We start from the raw sequence: 17,410 nt of genomic DNA, 5'->3' as shown, positions 1-17,410 counted from the left end.
TGACTAGAACACAGGTGGGGGTTTTTGTTGTTGTTGTTTATTTTTGTTTTTGTTTTTGTAGAACTCAGGTCTTAATACCTGAGAACTTCTAGTCAAGTATATACAGCGAAAGCCTATATACCTGGACATGCCTGTTTTAAGGTTTCTTTTCTCTTAGAAGCTGGGTTTCAGAGCGTCCTGCTCATTCAGACTCAAATACAGTTACTTCTTTAATATAATGGTGCCCCAGCCCTGGTGTATTGAGGATTAAGTTATTGCTACGTTCTCTTTCAATCGTTTGGATATTCCAATAATGAGCCCTCAGTGCTTCATACATGAATAATGCTTGGTTTTATCTGAAAAGTACTGGATGAAAGGTTTAAGGTAGGGGCAGAGTAGATATGGTAAAGACAATGTAAATTTATTTATTTTTATTTTATTTTTATTTATTTTTTAAAGATTTTATTTATTTATTTGAGAAAGAGAATGAGAGAGAGAGAGAGCTTGAGAGGGGGAGGGTCAGAGGGAGAAGCAGACTCCCCGCTGAGCAGGGAGCCTGATGCGGGACTCGATCCTGGGACTCCAGGATCATGATCTGAGCCGAAGGCAGTCGCTTAACCAACTGAGCCACCCAGGCGCCCCGACAATGTAAATTTAAACAGCTGGTGGCAGGGCACTATTAAAGTAAATTAGTGACACCTATTACCTTGGATGACCCGCCCACTAGCCCACTTGGGACACAGTGTTTAATCCCTTTTACAACCCTAGGCTAGAATGTGACACTCTTGGACAGCGCTCTAATGACCTGCCCAAAGAAAGCTGACTTAAAATTAGGAGTAGATTCATTGTCCCATAGTTGCTGCTGGCAAGGAGCACGATTGCCGAGAAAGGAGACTTTAGCTGGGGGCAACAGGTCAGTCGTCAGTTAAGGAGCTCCGCTGAAAAGTAGTTTCAGTGTAATCTCCTGATTTCTGCTTCACCACAATTAATATTCTGCAAGCAAGTCTGGTTGGATGACGTTAAGACAAAAAGCATAAAAATATGACAAGGACTTATTTTTAGACACTGGCAAACAAGGACACAGCACCATATTTTGGAGAATTGATTCAGGGTGCTATAGAGTGAATGTATTTTTGCCTCAGAACAGCAGAAAGCCAGTTCCCAAGAAAGCCGTGTTCTCCATCTGCCCTTATTTGGCTCTGCCCTCTGGGACTGATCTATAGATGGAGTTTCCAGGCTCTCAGAAGCTGAGAGCATCTCCAGTCTATCAATTGAGCCCATTGTTCTTAGCTCTCCCACACACCATAAACCTCCTTTCTCTCAACTGAAAGAGCTCTCTTTGTGCTTAGATCAGCCAAAGATCAAGATGCAGCAGTATAAACAAGAAACATTTTCTTACAGCGTCAGTTGTATTGCTTTTTCTATCATCAGGGTCAGTACCGAGTGCAGTTATGCAGGGTGTGGATGCTGCAGCTTCGGCCAGAGCAACATTTGTTCATTCATTAATTCAGTCTACAAACATTTATTGAACATCTACTAAGCATTGTGCTAAACACTGGGAATTTCTTTCTTTTTTTTTTTTTTTTTAAGATTTTATTTATTTATTTGTCAGAGAGAGAGTGCACAAGCAGGAGGAATGGGAGGCAGAGGAGAATCAGGCTTCCCGCTGAGCAAAGAGCCTGATGTGGGACTTGATCCCAGGACCCTGGGATCATGACCTGAGCTGAAGGCAGACACTTAACCGACTGAGCCACCCAGACTTCCCAACCCTGGGAATTTCATGTTTGGGGGTGGTGTGGGTAGAAAGGTGATAAAGATATGATCTTACATCAAGGATCTCATTCAGCACACAGAAGAGAGGTCTTCCAGGGTGAAGCGGAGTGGAGGCAGGGAGTATGCAAGAAGCAGTCTGACCAGCTGACTGCAATGGGCATCTGAATTCTCCTCTCCGTACGTGGGAGAGGTGGTGGTTAAGGGCCATGACTTCACGTGGCTCTGGTCTTCTAGGGCCCTGGTAAAAACAAAACTTCAATTTAGAGTCCTAACAACTTGTGACTGGCTCTCTCCGTGTCACCCTGCTTCTGACCTTATATGTGACAGTATTCATGCACACCCTGTCACAATGCATGTGCATGCTTCCACCCACTCAATCATCTGGGGAGTCAGAGGGCACATGGATCTGGATTTATATACACACGGGCTATTCAGCATGGCTTTTCCTTTTCATCCAGGCTAAGTCTGAGAAGCCATGGAAGAGCAGTACAAGGTACAAGGCACTTCTTTCTGGATTTCCTTACCACGAGCACAGATAATGTGTCTATTTTGACATTAACAGTTAGCTTGATAAAAGTTCAGTGACAAATGTAAGAAATATTCATTATTACATTGAAACATTAATACTAATTAATACTTGGCCTTTTCCTACATCAATAAGCAGGTGAGGAATTCAAGTCAATATCTATAAGCTGGGAAAATTTTCCTTGTTCACTTTGAAACAAGCAACCATGCTCTTCATAATTGTTGTTGTCCTCCAAAGTTTGGTGTCTCCAAGTTCCTGCTCTGGTACTCCTTGAATCGATCTACTTCATTCCAAAGGAAAGAAAAATAAGATAAAGACCTGAGTATTTTCCAGATTATGACATAATCAAAAGAAATACAACATTAACATTTTATTCAAACCTTCAACAAACATCTATTTAACAAATCCTCTGTGCCAAGTATTATGCTAGGTGCTGGTAATACAGCAGTGAATAAAACGGGTAGTCTTTGTCCACATAGAACGCAGCTTAAAGACAAAAGGGTTAGAAAGGGTTTGTGGTAAAGGATGAGACTACCATCCTTTGACAGAAAAGGTGGAAAAGATAGAATCAGGGAAAGACTTGTACAGTCCCCTTAGAAACAAAGGGCCAAGTAAAAGAAGGTGTAGGCAGGCAAGTCTGTATCTAAAGAAAGACGGCTGATGTGCTACGATATTTAGGGTTGAAAAATGTTAAATGGCCTTGAGTTCATTTTCCTCACTAACATGGACGGTAAGCCAGCTCAGGGATCCCAGGAACTAGCTTCATGGATACTCCATGTGTTATGTGAAACTCTACCTTTCTTTTTTTTGTTGTTTAAATTGATTTTTTAAATTTTATTTTATTATGTTATGTTAATCACCATACATTACATCATTAGTTTTTGATGTAGTGTTCCATGATTCATTGTTTGCGTATAACACCCAGTGCTCCATGCAGTATGTGCCCTCTTTAATACCCATCACCAGGCTCACCCATCCCCCCACCCCTCCCCTCTAGAACCCTCAGTTTGTTTCTCAGAGTCCATAGTCTCTCATGGTTCATCTCCCCCTCCGATTTCCCCCCCTTCATTCTTCCCTTCCTGCTATCTTCTTCTTCTTTTTTTTTTAACATAAAATGTATTATTTGTTTCAGAGGTACACCTTTCAAACATGAAAAGGGAAAACCACAAAGCTGGATTCTGAGGGTTACAATATTAAAACCAAACAGACCAGCTGATATTTGAAAATTTGTAGATGGGCTCTAATTCTATTTGATGACTTGAGATCACATGTAGAGTGGCTTAAAAAAAAAGAAGGGAAATACGGCTCTTGCATGGAAATCCCTTCCATGACCTCAACTGTACCAGAAATGAATTTGCCAAAATCTCATTTGATTTAAAATCTTAAATCAGCCCTCGTTAACAAAAAAGAAATGGGAATGGAAACATCAGCATTCTCCTATATGCAGATGATATTATCACAAGCTAGGAGTGGTTTTAGTAAATAAATGGCTCAGCTAATGATTGCTGGAAAGAAAGCTTCCATACCCATTTTCCTAAAATCAGATTTACCATTTTCAGTACGTTTCCAACTTCTTGTTGGTGGTTGGTGTAAATAATTCCAGAGAGCAAGTACCCCAGGATATATTCTGCAACTAGTGTATCTAGATGGAGACACACAAGTAAATTACATTTCTCAAAGCCAGGTGTTTACTGAGTGTGTGTGTGTGTGTGTGTGTGTTGCCGTTGTTTGTTTTTAGTAGTTGAGGTTGTTACAGCCACTTTAAAATACTACCAGGTTAAATTTTTTTAATATTTTTGGGGTGCCTGGGTGGCTCAGTCAGTTAAACGTCTGCCTTCGGCTCAGGTCATGATCCCAGAGTCCTGGGATCGAGCCCCACATCAGGCTCCCTGCTCTGCGGGAAGCCTGCTTCTCCCTCTCCCGCTCCCCCTGCTTGTGTTCCCTCTCTCACTGTCTCTCTCTCTGTCAAATAAATAAATAAAATATTTAAAAAAATAAAATGCTAATTTTTTTTAATTTTTAAAAATTAAATTAAATTAAATTTAAATTTTTTTAATTTGGGGGTTTGACGGCTTATTTGCCTCAGTGGTAAAGACCTAGAATAACTGAAAAAATCTTGGCCCAGCCTACAAGCAGCCATACCTCCAACAGTAATGGTGACACTTTATTGAGCTCTCCACAAAGTATAGTACCTTAGACATCTTATCTCACTGAATCCTTCTATCAGTCCTCTGAGGCTGAGGCAGCCATCATCCCTCAGCTCCAGGCTGGAGCATGTGCTATTATTGGTCACATCGGTTTGAATTTGAGGATGTCAATTGTATCCCACCTCAGCTGACTGCTAAAGCTGCAGAGATGAGCTGCATCCAGGTGTTTGTCAGGGAGGAGAAGCTCAGTTATTGTAGCTCAGTCCATACCAGAAACTCCACTGAGAGAAGCAGGGGTTCCAGAGGATAACCTGAAGGGAGTGTAGGCTATTCATTCCCTAGTCATCTCCAAACATCCTTGATTGGGCAAACCTTTAGTAAAACATGTTGGAACCCACACTTCTCTCCACCCCGCCCCATGACCTTGCTTCTCAAAGTGTGGTCTGAGGACAAGGGACATCACGATCACCTGGGAGCTCATTAGAAATGAATAATCCCAGGCCCTGCCCTAGAACTACTGAATCAGACACTGCACTCTAATAAGATACCAGGAGGATGTGTGTACACATTAAAATTTGAGATGGTTTGGGAGTGTCTGGGTGGCTCAGTGGGTTAAGTGTCGGCCTTTGGCTCAGGTCATGATCCCAGGGTCCTGGGATCAAGTCCTGCATCAGGCTCTCTGCTTGGCGGGGAGCATGCTTCTCCCTCTCCCTGCCCCCGCTCATGCTCTCTCTCGATATCTCTCTCTCTCAAATAAATAAATAAATAAAATCTTTTAAAAATTTTTGAGATGCTTTGTATGTAATTACATAAAAATGCATTAAAATGTATAATACACTTATGTTTAAAAATTGTTACATTCATAATATATGCAGTATAAAGCATGCAGAACAGAACATTTAAAAATATGAGCTGGGATAAATATGAATAATATTTTAAAACAAATGTTCTTTTACTGATTATATATAAATTTATCTCTTACTTGAAACATATTGTGATAAATATTTTAGTGAGAACAATGTGACAGACTATGCCTCATTAATTTTGAAATGATGGTTTAACATTTTGGAATACTGAGTTCATTTTATTTATTTATTTTTTAAAGATTTTATTTATTTATTTGACAGAGAGAGACACAGCGAGAGAGGGAACACAAGCAGGGGGAGTGGGAGAAGGAGAAGCAGGCCTCCCGCAGAGCAGGGAGCCCGATGAGGGGCTCGATCCCAGGACTCTGGGATCATGACCTGAGCCGAAGGCAGACGCTCAATGACTGAGCCACCCAGGCGCCCCAACTGAGTTCATTTTAAACTAATGCTTGTCTCCAATGGATGTCATCGCTGAAAACGATACCTCACAAAGATTCATAGATCTAACTGGCTGCAATATGACATCAGCTCTTCTCAGTAAAGCACTAGTTAGTAAGCTAACTTTTCGGTCTCACTCTGCAGTTAGGCAGAGGTTTTTGTTAAAATTTGGGTATTAAATTTCCAATCTCCCTGACATCAATCAGTGGCTCTTGCCTGTTAAAATATTTTTACAAATGAGCTCAAGGTATTGGAGTAGAATGTTTTAGGCCAATTTTAGATGCCCCATTACATTTTTTTTCCTTACAACTGGGTAAATTGGTGTCACATACAGTTCTCAGCATCAAAATCACAAGATGATGAAAACACTTTCAAATATTTATTTTCAAAATGCTCCCTTCATGGCATATTTCTTTGAAAAGCACTTTGTTTTTTATTTTTATTTGTTAAAGATTTTATTTTTCTATTTATTTATTTGCTAGAGAGAGAGAGCATGGGCGAGAGAGAATGAGCGAGAGTACAAGCAGGGGGAGTTGCAGGCAGAGGGAGAAGCAGGCTCCCTGCTGAGCAGGGAGCCCGATGCGCAACTGGATCCCAGGACCCTGGGATCGTGACCTGAGCCGAAGGCAGCCACTTAACCGACTGAGCCACCCAGGCGTCCCTGAAAAGCACTTTAAAAAGGCATCATTTCTTGACAAATAAACTGAGTGATGACACCAGAGTCGATCTTTATGTTAGATATTAATAAAATAATTTCTTTCTCATTTTAAGATTAAAAATTGATATAAACACTAGTGCTAATGGATCATGTTGCCAGCTCATACAGTACACACATCCCACATTAGAGACCATACTGTGTAGCAGTTTTTCCAAACTATTTTGAGTATGAAAATCTCTTTCTTTTTTGTTTTTTTAAAAAGATTTTATTTAGGGCGCCTGGGTGGCTCAGTTGGTTAAGCGACTGCCTTCGGCTCAGGTCATGGTCCTGGAGTCCCGGAATCGAGTCCCGCATCGGGCTCCCTGCTCGGCAGGGAGTCTGCTTCTCCCTCTGACCCTCCTCCCTCTCATGCTCTCTGTATCTCATTCTCTCTGTCTCAAATAAATAAATAAAATCTTTAAAAAAAAAAGATTTTATTTATTTATTTGAGGGGAGGAGGAGCAGAGGGGGAGGGAGAGGGACAAGCAGACTCAGCGCTGATCATGGAGCCAATTCCGGTTTCCATCCCAGGAGCCTGGATCACAACCTGAGCCAAAAACATGAGCCAGTTGCTCAACTAACTGAGCCACCCAGGCACCCCAAAAATCTCTTTCTAAGGTAAAACTTTTCTCAGGTCTCCACCGTGATACTTTTTGTATTCATTGGTTGAGAAAACATTTAAAATCTATCAATTCAGTAATGCTCTTTTAAAACTTTTTCTTATAGAAAATTTCAAATACAGGGATGCCTGGGTGGCTCAGCTGGTTAAGCATCTGCTTTCGCCTCAGGTCATGATCCCAGGGTCCTGGAATCAAGTCCTGCATCGGGCTCCTTGCTTAGCAGGGAGCCTGCTTCTCTGCCTGCCGCTCCCCGATGTGCTCTCTCTTCCTCTCTCTGACAAATACATAATAAAAAATAAAATCTTTAAAAAAATAGAAATTCCAAATACATACAAAAGTATAGAATGGTGCAATCAATTCCATGTATCCATCACTCCACTTCAACAATGATAAATATTCAATAACACATTAAATTGTTTGTATTTTATTGCTGTCCACACGCATAAAAATACATCATTCATTCATCTTACTGATATCTTCAGTGTTCATATGAATATGGGGATTCCTTGCAGAAATGCCTCCATTTTCTACCCCACCTACAAGCATACAGAAGAGCAAAGCCTTGGGAATTGCTCCACCTTAGAGTCTAAAAATTTCTTAAGCCAGACTGACAGGCAGCAACATACTTGAATGGCTTCATATTGGTCCCCATGGAATTATTTTTAGTGAATTGCTCTGTTTTGTGATGTCAGTGACTTATATTAAGGGGTGTTTTTAAAAAGTGGTCTTATGCAACGGTGACTGTTTACTATGGGTGTGTTTTTGTGGTTGTCATTCACTATACTACATTTATCCAGAAGGCCTCAGTGGAGGCATTTCTCTGCAGTCTCAGTATCAAAAATAGTCATGCTTTATGTGAATGGTGGAGTAAAGCAGACCGTCCTTATGATTACTGACGTTGTATTTTGGGTGTCTTTTTCTGGAACACGTTCATCACTTTAATAATTTAATCCATTTCTGAGTTGCTGGAACAGTTCCAAAACGACCTCTTGCTTTGTTGGGTTCTTTTCCTTTCCCTCTTTCCCCTCTCATCTTTGTGGAAATGCACAGGATGGTCAGGATTGAAAGACAAAGAAAAAGAACAGTTGTAGGTCTGATTTTCCCCAGCCCCGACTTCAAACTCCAGAATTCAGAAACCTTTACAACGCTGGGCTTAGATGTGGTTTTGCCAGTGAGTTAATGTATGTATTCAAGTATGGTGAACTAACATCTCTCAGCCAGATCTGGGCATATTTGATACTTCAACTCTAATAAGAACTTCAGGATCTTTGTCATTTTAATACATCAGCCTGGAAGATACCCTGTCTGGCAAACACTTCTAGAAATAGATATGAATTTGAATAAAAATGGCTCTATGCCCAAAGCTTTTACTTTCACAGGTAAAGGAGGCTTTTACAAAAGAGTTCATTACCTCTTTCTCATAATAGAAGCTTAGGGGAGCTAACTCCCAGGGCTGTTTTCCACATCCTGGGGTTCTCCAATTATTTCAAGGAGTATCAGGAGAATGATACAGATAAGATTTTAGTGCAGTTCAATTTTTAAATGCATGTGTCATACATTTTTAGGAAAAGATAATGAGAAAAACTCAAATGAAAGAAGCAATAGTTTTCAATTCCAAAGTATCTGGGGATTATTACTTTAAAACAGGGTTACCAAAAGAGTGGATCCATTATAGGCTTTGCCTCACCTCCTCCTCCTCTGCCTTCCTGGGCTTACAGGTGGGTGCAATGATGTCCCCAGGACCGGGTTTTACTGTGACTCTATGTTGGTACTCAGGCCCCTCCTCCGTAGTGTTCCTATACTCCATTCTCCCAGCCTGAGTACTCACCTTGTACACCATTTATAGTAGGATTGTCCTCATTTTACATCACCACAGCAGTCACTTATGACTCTGTGGGAGTCCCCTCCTAGGAGTGTGGCTCAGACTTGCCCTTACCAGTTGGTCCCACCACCTTCTCGGGCACCTTCTTTCTGTTAATTCGTGACAGGCCTTCTAATGGCCACTGCCAAACCTGCCTGAACCTCTCCAGAGGAATTTTTTACTGTTGGGCCCAGCTTCTGCACTCTGCTCACCCTACTGGAGTATAAATAATTTGTTTCACAGAGAATCCTGAAATATGACTAACAACCTGGAAATATGATAACAGCAAGCTCATATAACTTTCACTGTGTGCTGGCATTATTCTCAGTGCTTTGCAGATATTAACTCAGGCAAGCCCCATAACAACCCAGAGGTAAGTACTATTACCATCATTCTGATTTTAAATGAAGAAATTGAGGCTCAGATAGGCTAAATTCATTGCCCAAATTTATATGCTAATGAAGTAGAACTAAGATTTTTTTTTAGAAGATTTTATTTATTTATTTGACAGAGAGAGACACAGCAAGGGAGGGAACACAAGCGGGGGAGCAGGAGAGGGAGAAGCAGGCTTCCCGCGGAGCTGGGAGCCCGATGCAGGGCTCTATCCCAAGACCCTGGGATCATGACCTGAGCCAAAGGCAGATGCTTAACAACTGAGCCACCCAGACGCCCTGAACTAAGATTTTTAAAACCACTTTACTGAAGTGTGATTGACATCCAAAAAGCAGTAGACATTTAATATATTACAACTTGAGGGGTGTCTGGGTGGCTCAGTCGGTTAAGCATCTGCCTTCAGCTTAGGTCATGATCCCGGGGTCCTGGGATGGAGTCCAGCATCAGGGACCCCGCCCAGAGGGGAGCCTGCTTCTCCCTCTCCCTCTGCCTGCCGCTCATGCTCTTTCTCTCTCTCAAATAAATAAATAAAATCTTTAAAAAATATATTACAACTAGATGTGTTTGGAAATAAGTATATATTTTGAAAGCATCCACTATCAATGCCATAAACTTAGCCACCACCTCCAAAAGTTTCCTTCTGCCCCTTTTGTTTTGTTTTGTTTTTCCTTTTGTGGTAAGAACACTTAACAAAAGCTCTACCTTCTTAGCATAATTTTAAGTGTACAATACAGTATTGTTAATCATAGGTCCTATGTTGTAAAGTAGATCTCCAGAACTTATTTATTTTGCATGACTGAAACTTGTACCCTTTGGCGGAAACCTCCCCATTTCCTCCTCCCCCGACCCAGCTCCTGGCAAGATTTAAACCTAGGTAATCAGATTCCAGAGTGTCTGCATTTAACCACGGCTCTATGGTCCCCACAGGATAGAGGACACATCCTCCTATCTTAGGGGAGCAGGACTTTGAAATTAAGAAAAACATTTCTATAACCAAACTGTCCTGTTTGTCCTGGGAAGAGGTATGTTAAGGACAAAATAAGATTAGTGAGAACAGAATGCCAAGGGCCAGGAACAAGCTAATCAGAACTTGGGACACCTAGTCCCCACAGTGCAGAAGAGTCCCACAACATAAATGCTACTGTGCAAATTATGTAACCACAAAGTGCAGAACAAGTTTTATCAATAAATAAGCAGCTAAAAAATACATACTACATAAAACACTGGCACATAACTCACGGGGATACCAGCATGTTTACAGACGATATTAAATACACTAGAGTGGGTGCCTGGAGAGAAAGAGGGGAATGAGAGTAGAATCATGGAAGAAGGAAAAACAGACAAGAAAAGAGAGAGAGGGGGAGAGAGAGAGGCCTTGCCCAGAATGACAAAGAACACTTACTAAGAACTGAGGAGTATGATCAACTCAATTCTCAGCCACCTGAGGTCCAAATTAAACAAATAAACAGTTTTTATCTGCAATGGAATCCTTTGCTCTTGAAGCTGCTCATAAATTTTCGGGTTGGATGTATAGAGTTTCTGATACATCTCAAGGGTAAGCAGGACTAAAATCTAGGAGGTAGCCATGTAAGAATGAACCTTGATATAGTTTTTGCTTTATTGGGAAATAGCTAGGCTATTCTTTGCCACTTCCTTACAGTTAGCTGTGAAAATAAACTCATACCTCAGGCTATCAGTGTGTGTTAGTATTAGTGTGTGATAGATTACTTTTATTTTTATTTTTTATTTATTTTTTTAAAAGATTTTATTTATTTATTTGAGAGACAGAGAGAGAGAGAGAGAACACGAGCCGGGAGGAGCAGCAGAGGGAGGGGGAGAAGCAGACTCCCCACTGAGCAAGGAGCTCAATGCACGGCTCCATCCCAGGACCCTGGGACTATGACCTGAGCTAAAGGCAGATGCCCAACTGACTGAGCCACCCAGGTGCCCCAATAGATTATTTTTTAATAATTTTGTGGAGATATAATTCACAAACAACTGACCCATTTAAAGTGTACAATTCATTGGGTTCACAGAATTGTGCAACCATCACCCCAATCAATTTTAGAACATTTTCATCACCCTAAAAAGAAACCCTGTACCCATTAGCAGTCACTCTCCATTCCCTCACACCTCCCTCTCAGCTCCAGGCAACCACAAATCTACTTTCTGTCTCAAAGAATTTGTCTGTTCTCGACAGTTCATTTAAATAACATCATATAAAATGTCATGCTTTGTGACCGGCTTCTTTCCCTCAGCATAATATCTCTGAGGTTCATCCATGTTGTAGCATATATTAGTACTTTGTTCCTATTTATTGGCAATAGTATATCTTTCCATTGTTGAATGATATAATAATAAATAAATAAATAAAATTTATTCCATTGTATAGATATACTGCATTTGATCTATTCTTCAGTTAATGGACATACGGGTTTTTCCCACTTTTTGGCTATTGTGAATCACGTTGCAATAAACATTCCTGTACAATTTTTTTGTGAGAACGTGTGTTTTCAATTCTTTTAGGTATATACCTATAAGTAGAATTGCTGAGTCATTTAGTAATTCTATGTTTAACGTTTTGAGGAGCTATCATTCTGTTTTCCACGGTGACTGCAACATTCTACATTTGCAACAGCAGCACCTCATCACCAACACTTGTTATTATCTGACTTTTTCATTATAGCTATCCTAGTGGGTGTGAAGTAATATCTCATTATGGTTTTGATTTGCATTTCCCTGATGACTAATGGTGTTGAGTATCCTCTCTTGTGCTTATTGGCCATTTGGAAATGTCGGGGAGGAAAAATTTCCCTCTATCCTTCAAAAATTCTTCTGGCTGGCCTAAGAATTAAATTGGCATGAGACAGATTAACAGGAGAAAATAAAATTTAATTTTGTAGGTATGGGAACCCGACATACATGAGAGTTTCAAAGATAGAACGGTAAAATGAGGTATAAATATCATTCTAAGCTAACAAATGTGATAGATGCCTGGAGCCTCAAAGGGAAGGAGGGCAATTCACAGGGCAATAGAAGAAGAGCGGATGCTTGGTAATTAGATGTTTGCCTTGCCATACAGATGGATCACTCTGATAAAATTTATCTCTGGTAATGACTCTTATTCTGAGAAAAATCCCAATTTAAATTCTTCTAGATAGTTAGGGAGGCACAAAACTTTCTCTTGAGCCCAAAGGGTCTCTATTGCCTTCAGCTCAAAATAGTCCACATGCCAAAGTGGCACATTTTGGGGAGACTTGTTCTGAACCCCTTCATATGTCTTTGGAGAAATATCTATTCAGATATCTTGCTCATTTTTAAATTGGGTTCTTTTTCTTTTTTTTTTAATTATTGCATTGTAAGAGTATTTTATATATTCTAGCTGCAAGTCCTTTATCAGGTACATGAGTTTCAAATATTTTCTCCCATTCTGTGAGTTACCTTTTCACTTTCTTGATGATAACTTTGTAGCAAAAAAGTCTTTAATTTTGAAGAAGTCTAATTTATCTATTTTTTTCTTTTGTTGCTCTTGCTTTTGTTATCATATCTAAAAAACCATTGCATAATCCAAGGTCACAATTTTCCACCTGCTTTCTCCTAAGACTTTTTATAGTTTTTTTTTTTTTTAGATTTTATTTATTTATTTGACAGAGAGAGAGAACAAGTAGGCAGAGAGGCAGGCAGAGGGAGAGGGAGAAGCAGGCTCCCCGCTGAGCAGGGAGCCCGATGTGGGGCTTGATCCTGGGACTCCGGGATCACGACCTGAGCCGAAGGCAGCCGCTTAATCGACTGAGCCACCCAGGCGCCCCAAGACTTTTTATAGTTTTAACACTTATATTTAGGTCTATGATCCATTTTGAGCTAATTTTTGTATTTTTTTTGTTAGGTGTGCAACTTCATTTTTTCCATGTGGATATCCTGTTGTCACAGGAGCATTTGTTGGAAAGACTATTCTTTCCTCATTAAATTATCCTGGCACCATTGTTAAAAATCAATCGACTATGAGTGTAAGGATTTATTTCTGGGTTCTCAATTCTATTCCATTGATCTACGTGTCCACTGTTATGCCATTACCACACTGTCTTGATTACTGTAGCTTTGTGGTAAATTTTGAAATTGGGAAATATATCATCCAAATCTGCTCTTCATTTTCAAGATTTTTTTTAGTTTTGGGTCCTTTGCACTCCCATATCAATTGTAGCATCAGCTTGCCAATTTTTGCAAAGAAGCCAGCTGGAATTTTGCCAGGAACTGTATTGATTTTGTAGATCAATTTTAACAATATTAAGCCTAAGAACACAGGATATCTTTCCATTTCTTTCTTTCAGTGAAGCTTTGTAGCTTTCAGTGTACAAGTCTTGCACTTTTTTCTTAAATTTGTTTCTTTTTTTCTATTCAATGTTTATTAAAGATTTCAGTCAATGTGTTAAGGCAAGAAAATAAAAATTAATAAAAAGGTACAAACATTAGAAATAAATAAAAATGTCATTATTCATAGGTGACATAATAGTGCTCATAGAAAACCAAGAACAACTGCAGGTAAATTTTAAATTTGTTTATAAGTATTTTATTCTTTTTGATACTATTTTAAATGGGATTATCTTCTTAATTTCCTTTTTGGATTTTTCATTGCTGGTGTATAGGAATAAGACTGGTTTTGTGTGTTGATCTTGTAGCCTGCAAATTTGTTGAACTTGTTTATTAGCTCTAATAATTTGGGGGGGTTTCCTTAAATTTTTAAACATATAATATTATGTCATCTGTGAATAGAGATCATCTTAATTCTTTATTTCCGATGTGGATGCTTTTGTTCTTGTTCTTGCCTAATTTCCCTGGTTAAAACTTCCATTACAATAATAAATAAAAGTGGAGAAAGTGCATATCTTGTCTTATTCCTGATCTAGGGAGAAAGCATTCAGTCTTTCCCCATTATGTATGAAGTTAGATGTAGGTTTTTCATAGATGTCCTTTACCAGATTGCGGAAATTCCCTTGTATTTCTAGTTTGTTGAGTTTTTTTTTTTTTTTTTAATCATGAAAGGGTGGTCAATTTTGTTATCTATTAAGACGATCATGTGTTTTTTTTTCCTTTTTTTCTCTTAATATATTATATTACACTGACTGATTTGCATATGTTCAGCCTTATATTCCTGGGATAAGTCCCACTTGGTCATAGAGTATAATCCTTTTTATGTATCGCCTGACTCAATTTGCTTGTAGTTTGTTGAGAATGATTGCATCCTTATATATTTATAAGGATTATTAGTTTTTTCTCATGTCTATCAGACTTTGGTATCAGGATAATAATACTGGCCTTATAGAATGAATTGCAAAGTGTTTCCTGTTCCTCTATTCTTGGGAGAATTTATGAAGAATTGGTGTTAATCTTTTTTTGAAAGTTTCATGGAATTAATTAGTGAAGCCATCTGGTTCTGGGCTTTTCTTTCTTTCTTTCTTTTTTAAAGCTCCCATGTAGTCTCTTTTTTTTTTTTAAGATTTTATTTATTTATTCAAGGGAGAGAGAGAGAATGAGCAGGGGGAGGGGCAGAGGGAGATGCAGGCTCCCCGCTGAGCAGGGAGCCCCACGTGGGGCTTGATCCCAGGACCCTGAGATCATGAGATCATGACCCGAGCTGAAGGCAGATGCTCAACCAACTGAGCCATCTGGGCTTTTCTTTGTGGGAAGTTTTTTGGTTACTAATTTAATCTCTTTACCTAGTATAAACCTACTCAGATTTTCTATTTCTTCTTGAGTCAGTTTCAGTAGTGTGTGCCTTTCTAGGAATGTGTCCATTACATCTAAATTTTCTTTTTTTGAATGGTGACCAGCTCCAGGGCCTTGGTGAGCCTGCGGGAACTAAGGCTGTGGTCTCAGGGTGTGGGACCCAGACTGCATCTTTTGGAGAGAAGTGTGGGCTCCAGCTGGCTCTGTCCACTGAGGCCTGGCCCCTGTCAGTGCTGGAGCACATTTTCAGTGGCTGCAGCTGCAAGAGGTTTCTCAAAGGCTTAGTCTTAGCTTTGGTCTTCCTATCTTCACCTCCATCCACCACGTCTAGAGACAGATCCATTCTGCCAAAGCATGGCTGGCACCATGACATTGTCCTGCTCAGATGCCTTCAGTGACTGCCCTCTACCCACAGCATAAAATCCAAACCCCTTTGCTGGGGTCCATTTCCCACTAGTCCATTCTGGGCACTGCTCCCTCCCCCAGGTATGGCTTTCACTCTTCCTAGCTCCTATCCCATCTTCTGCATTGTGATCTTGTGGTTTCCAGAGCCTGTGTTGTTCTCCCTCCTCTCTGCTTAACCAATCATGTCTCTCCCGCTGGGCCTCAGCCCCATTACCAGCAAAGGCCCCATCCTCCTAGGAACGCTGAGCACTTCTCTCTGCACTAGTCATTTGGCACATATCAGAGAATGAGTGCCTCGTCACAGCACTTGTATTCTTGGCTTCGACTATAATTTGTGTTTTCCTGGGCATAGCCCTGTCTCCCTATCTTTGTGGGCATAGACCAAGCCTTATGCTCTTTTTGATCTCCCACAGGGCCTGGCCCAATCCTGGGTAATGGCTAAAGGGGAGATGGGCCCAGGCTGCCTGCCCCTTCTTCTCATAGCTCCCCACAGCTCTGCAGTCTCTGATGGCTGCTTTGTTTTCAGCCTTGAGCCTCCCCCTCCCCAACCCCTTTTCTTGTCCTTCACTAGAAGCTCCTAGCACCATTCAGTAGTTTGCTTTTATTAATCATTTTGATGGTTCTTCCTTGGACCCTCTTCAGTTTCTCTGAAATTAATCAGTCCAGAGGCAGCCAAGAAAAAAACCTGAGAAGTCAGAGAATTTTGTCTTTCATATGACCCTCCCTCAGATGGTTTTTCATTGTCTGCTATTGAGCCAGACAGCCATTGTTTTTGCTAACTCTCCCCTGAGATTAAACTTGACTAAAAGAGGCTTGTAAATGTCCTCAAAATTAAAAAAAAAAATTCTTGATTGCCTAATGAGACACTCTGAGTTCCCAAACCTGAGTAGCTGGAAGCTGGGACAAAGTGGTTGTTCTAAAATAGAAGTGCATTTCCTGGGGCTCAAACAAGGGTAGTGGGAACTCATCTTTGGGGAAGGAAGTCTCTTTCTTTGTCCTGGTTCTGCAAACACACCTAAAATGACACATTTTAAGAGAGAAACTAACAAATTAGAGTTTGCTCTGAAGTCAATGCTCAGACACCAAAGAATCATACTAGACTCTTCATGACCCACATCTAGTCCTGTCCATTCCACTCTCCTCCCTCTCCTTATCATTGAAACATGAATGATTATAATAGCCTCCTCTCTGCTTTCCCTGCCTCTCTATTCTAGCCCCAAATCCAATCACCCTACTCACTAGAGTCAGGACTCTTTACAAAAGCAATTCTGATCTATAGTAATTTCTCTGTTTAAAACTCTTTACTGAAAAACTACACTGTTAGGGACACCTTCCTCCTCCTCTCTAGTACCATTGTCACCCCACCCCAATTCCTCCCATAATAAGATGCAGTCCTTCTCTGCCTCTCCCACTCTCAAGGGACCCTACTCTAAAAGAACAACATTTCCAGGGCGTCTGGGTGGCTCAGTTGTTGGGCATCTGCCTTCGGCTCTGGTCATGATCCCAGGGTCCTGGGATCAAGCCCCACATCGGGCTCCCTGCTCGGCGGGAGGCCTGCTTCTCCCTCTCCTACTCCCCCTGCTGGTGTTCCCTCTCTCGCTGTCTCTCTGTCTGTCAAATAAGTAAAATTTAAAAAAAAAAACTTAAAAAAAAGAACAATATTTCCTGGGCTTCCTTTACTAAATTATTCATCTTTGCTGCCTGGGCATGACAAAAGTTCTCATTAAAAGCCCTGGGTGGGAGTGAGCTGCCTGGCCCCAGCTCCCACAGTTGGCTGGAGACAGCCAAGCAGAGGAAGAGGTGCAGTGACAGGAGTGGGAGCTTTCTCTAGAGGGCCTGTGACAGGGAGTGCCTGAGACCCAGGGAGCAGGAGGGTGATGGGACACATGGAGGCTCTTCACTGCAGGGTGACCACAGTGCTGGTCGGCTGTGCCATCCTCCTCAGAAGCTTTGGACAAACACAGAAGCCTGATTGCACCAT

The 17,410-nt window shown here is 40.8% G+C and overlaps 1 protein-coding gene across 2 annotated transcripts in view; it reads right to left on the bottom strand.

Annotated features, from left to right (window-relative positions):
- Nucleotides 1-398: 398 nt before the first annotated feature.
- RAB9B (RAB9B, member RAS oncogene family) overlaps nucleotides 399-17,410 on the bottom strand; it is a 37,411-nt gene continuing 20,399 nt past the window's right edge. The window contains exons 5-6 of one of the 2 annotated variants that reach the window (XM_081808484.1): nucleotides 2,405-2,561; nucleotides 399-1,990 (exon numbers count right to left, since the gene is read on the bottom strand). The gene's annotated coding sequence lies outside the window, so the exon portion shown is untranslated. Of the gene's footprint in view, nucleotides 2,562-17,410 lie in introns of both variants that reach the window. The other variant, XM_081808483.1, reaches the window with a different exon arrangement.

This window comes from Leptonychotes weddellii, chromosome X (genome assembly GCF_054177405.1).
Source record: "Leptonychotes weddellii isolate Sample4059 chromosome X, ASM5417740v2, whole genome shotgun sequence".
Taxonomy (NCBI): Eukaryota; Metazoa; Chordata; class Mammalia; order Carnivora; family Phocidae; genus Leptonychotes; species Leptonychotes weddellii.
Note: the sequence above shows the minus strand (reverse complement) of the source record. Positions and strands in the feature narration are given on the sequence as shown.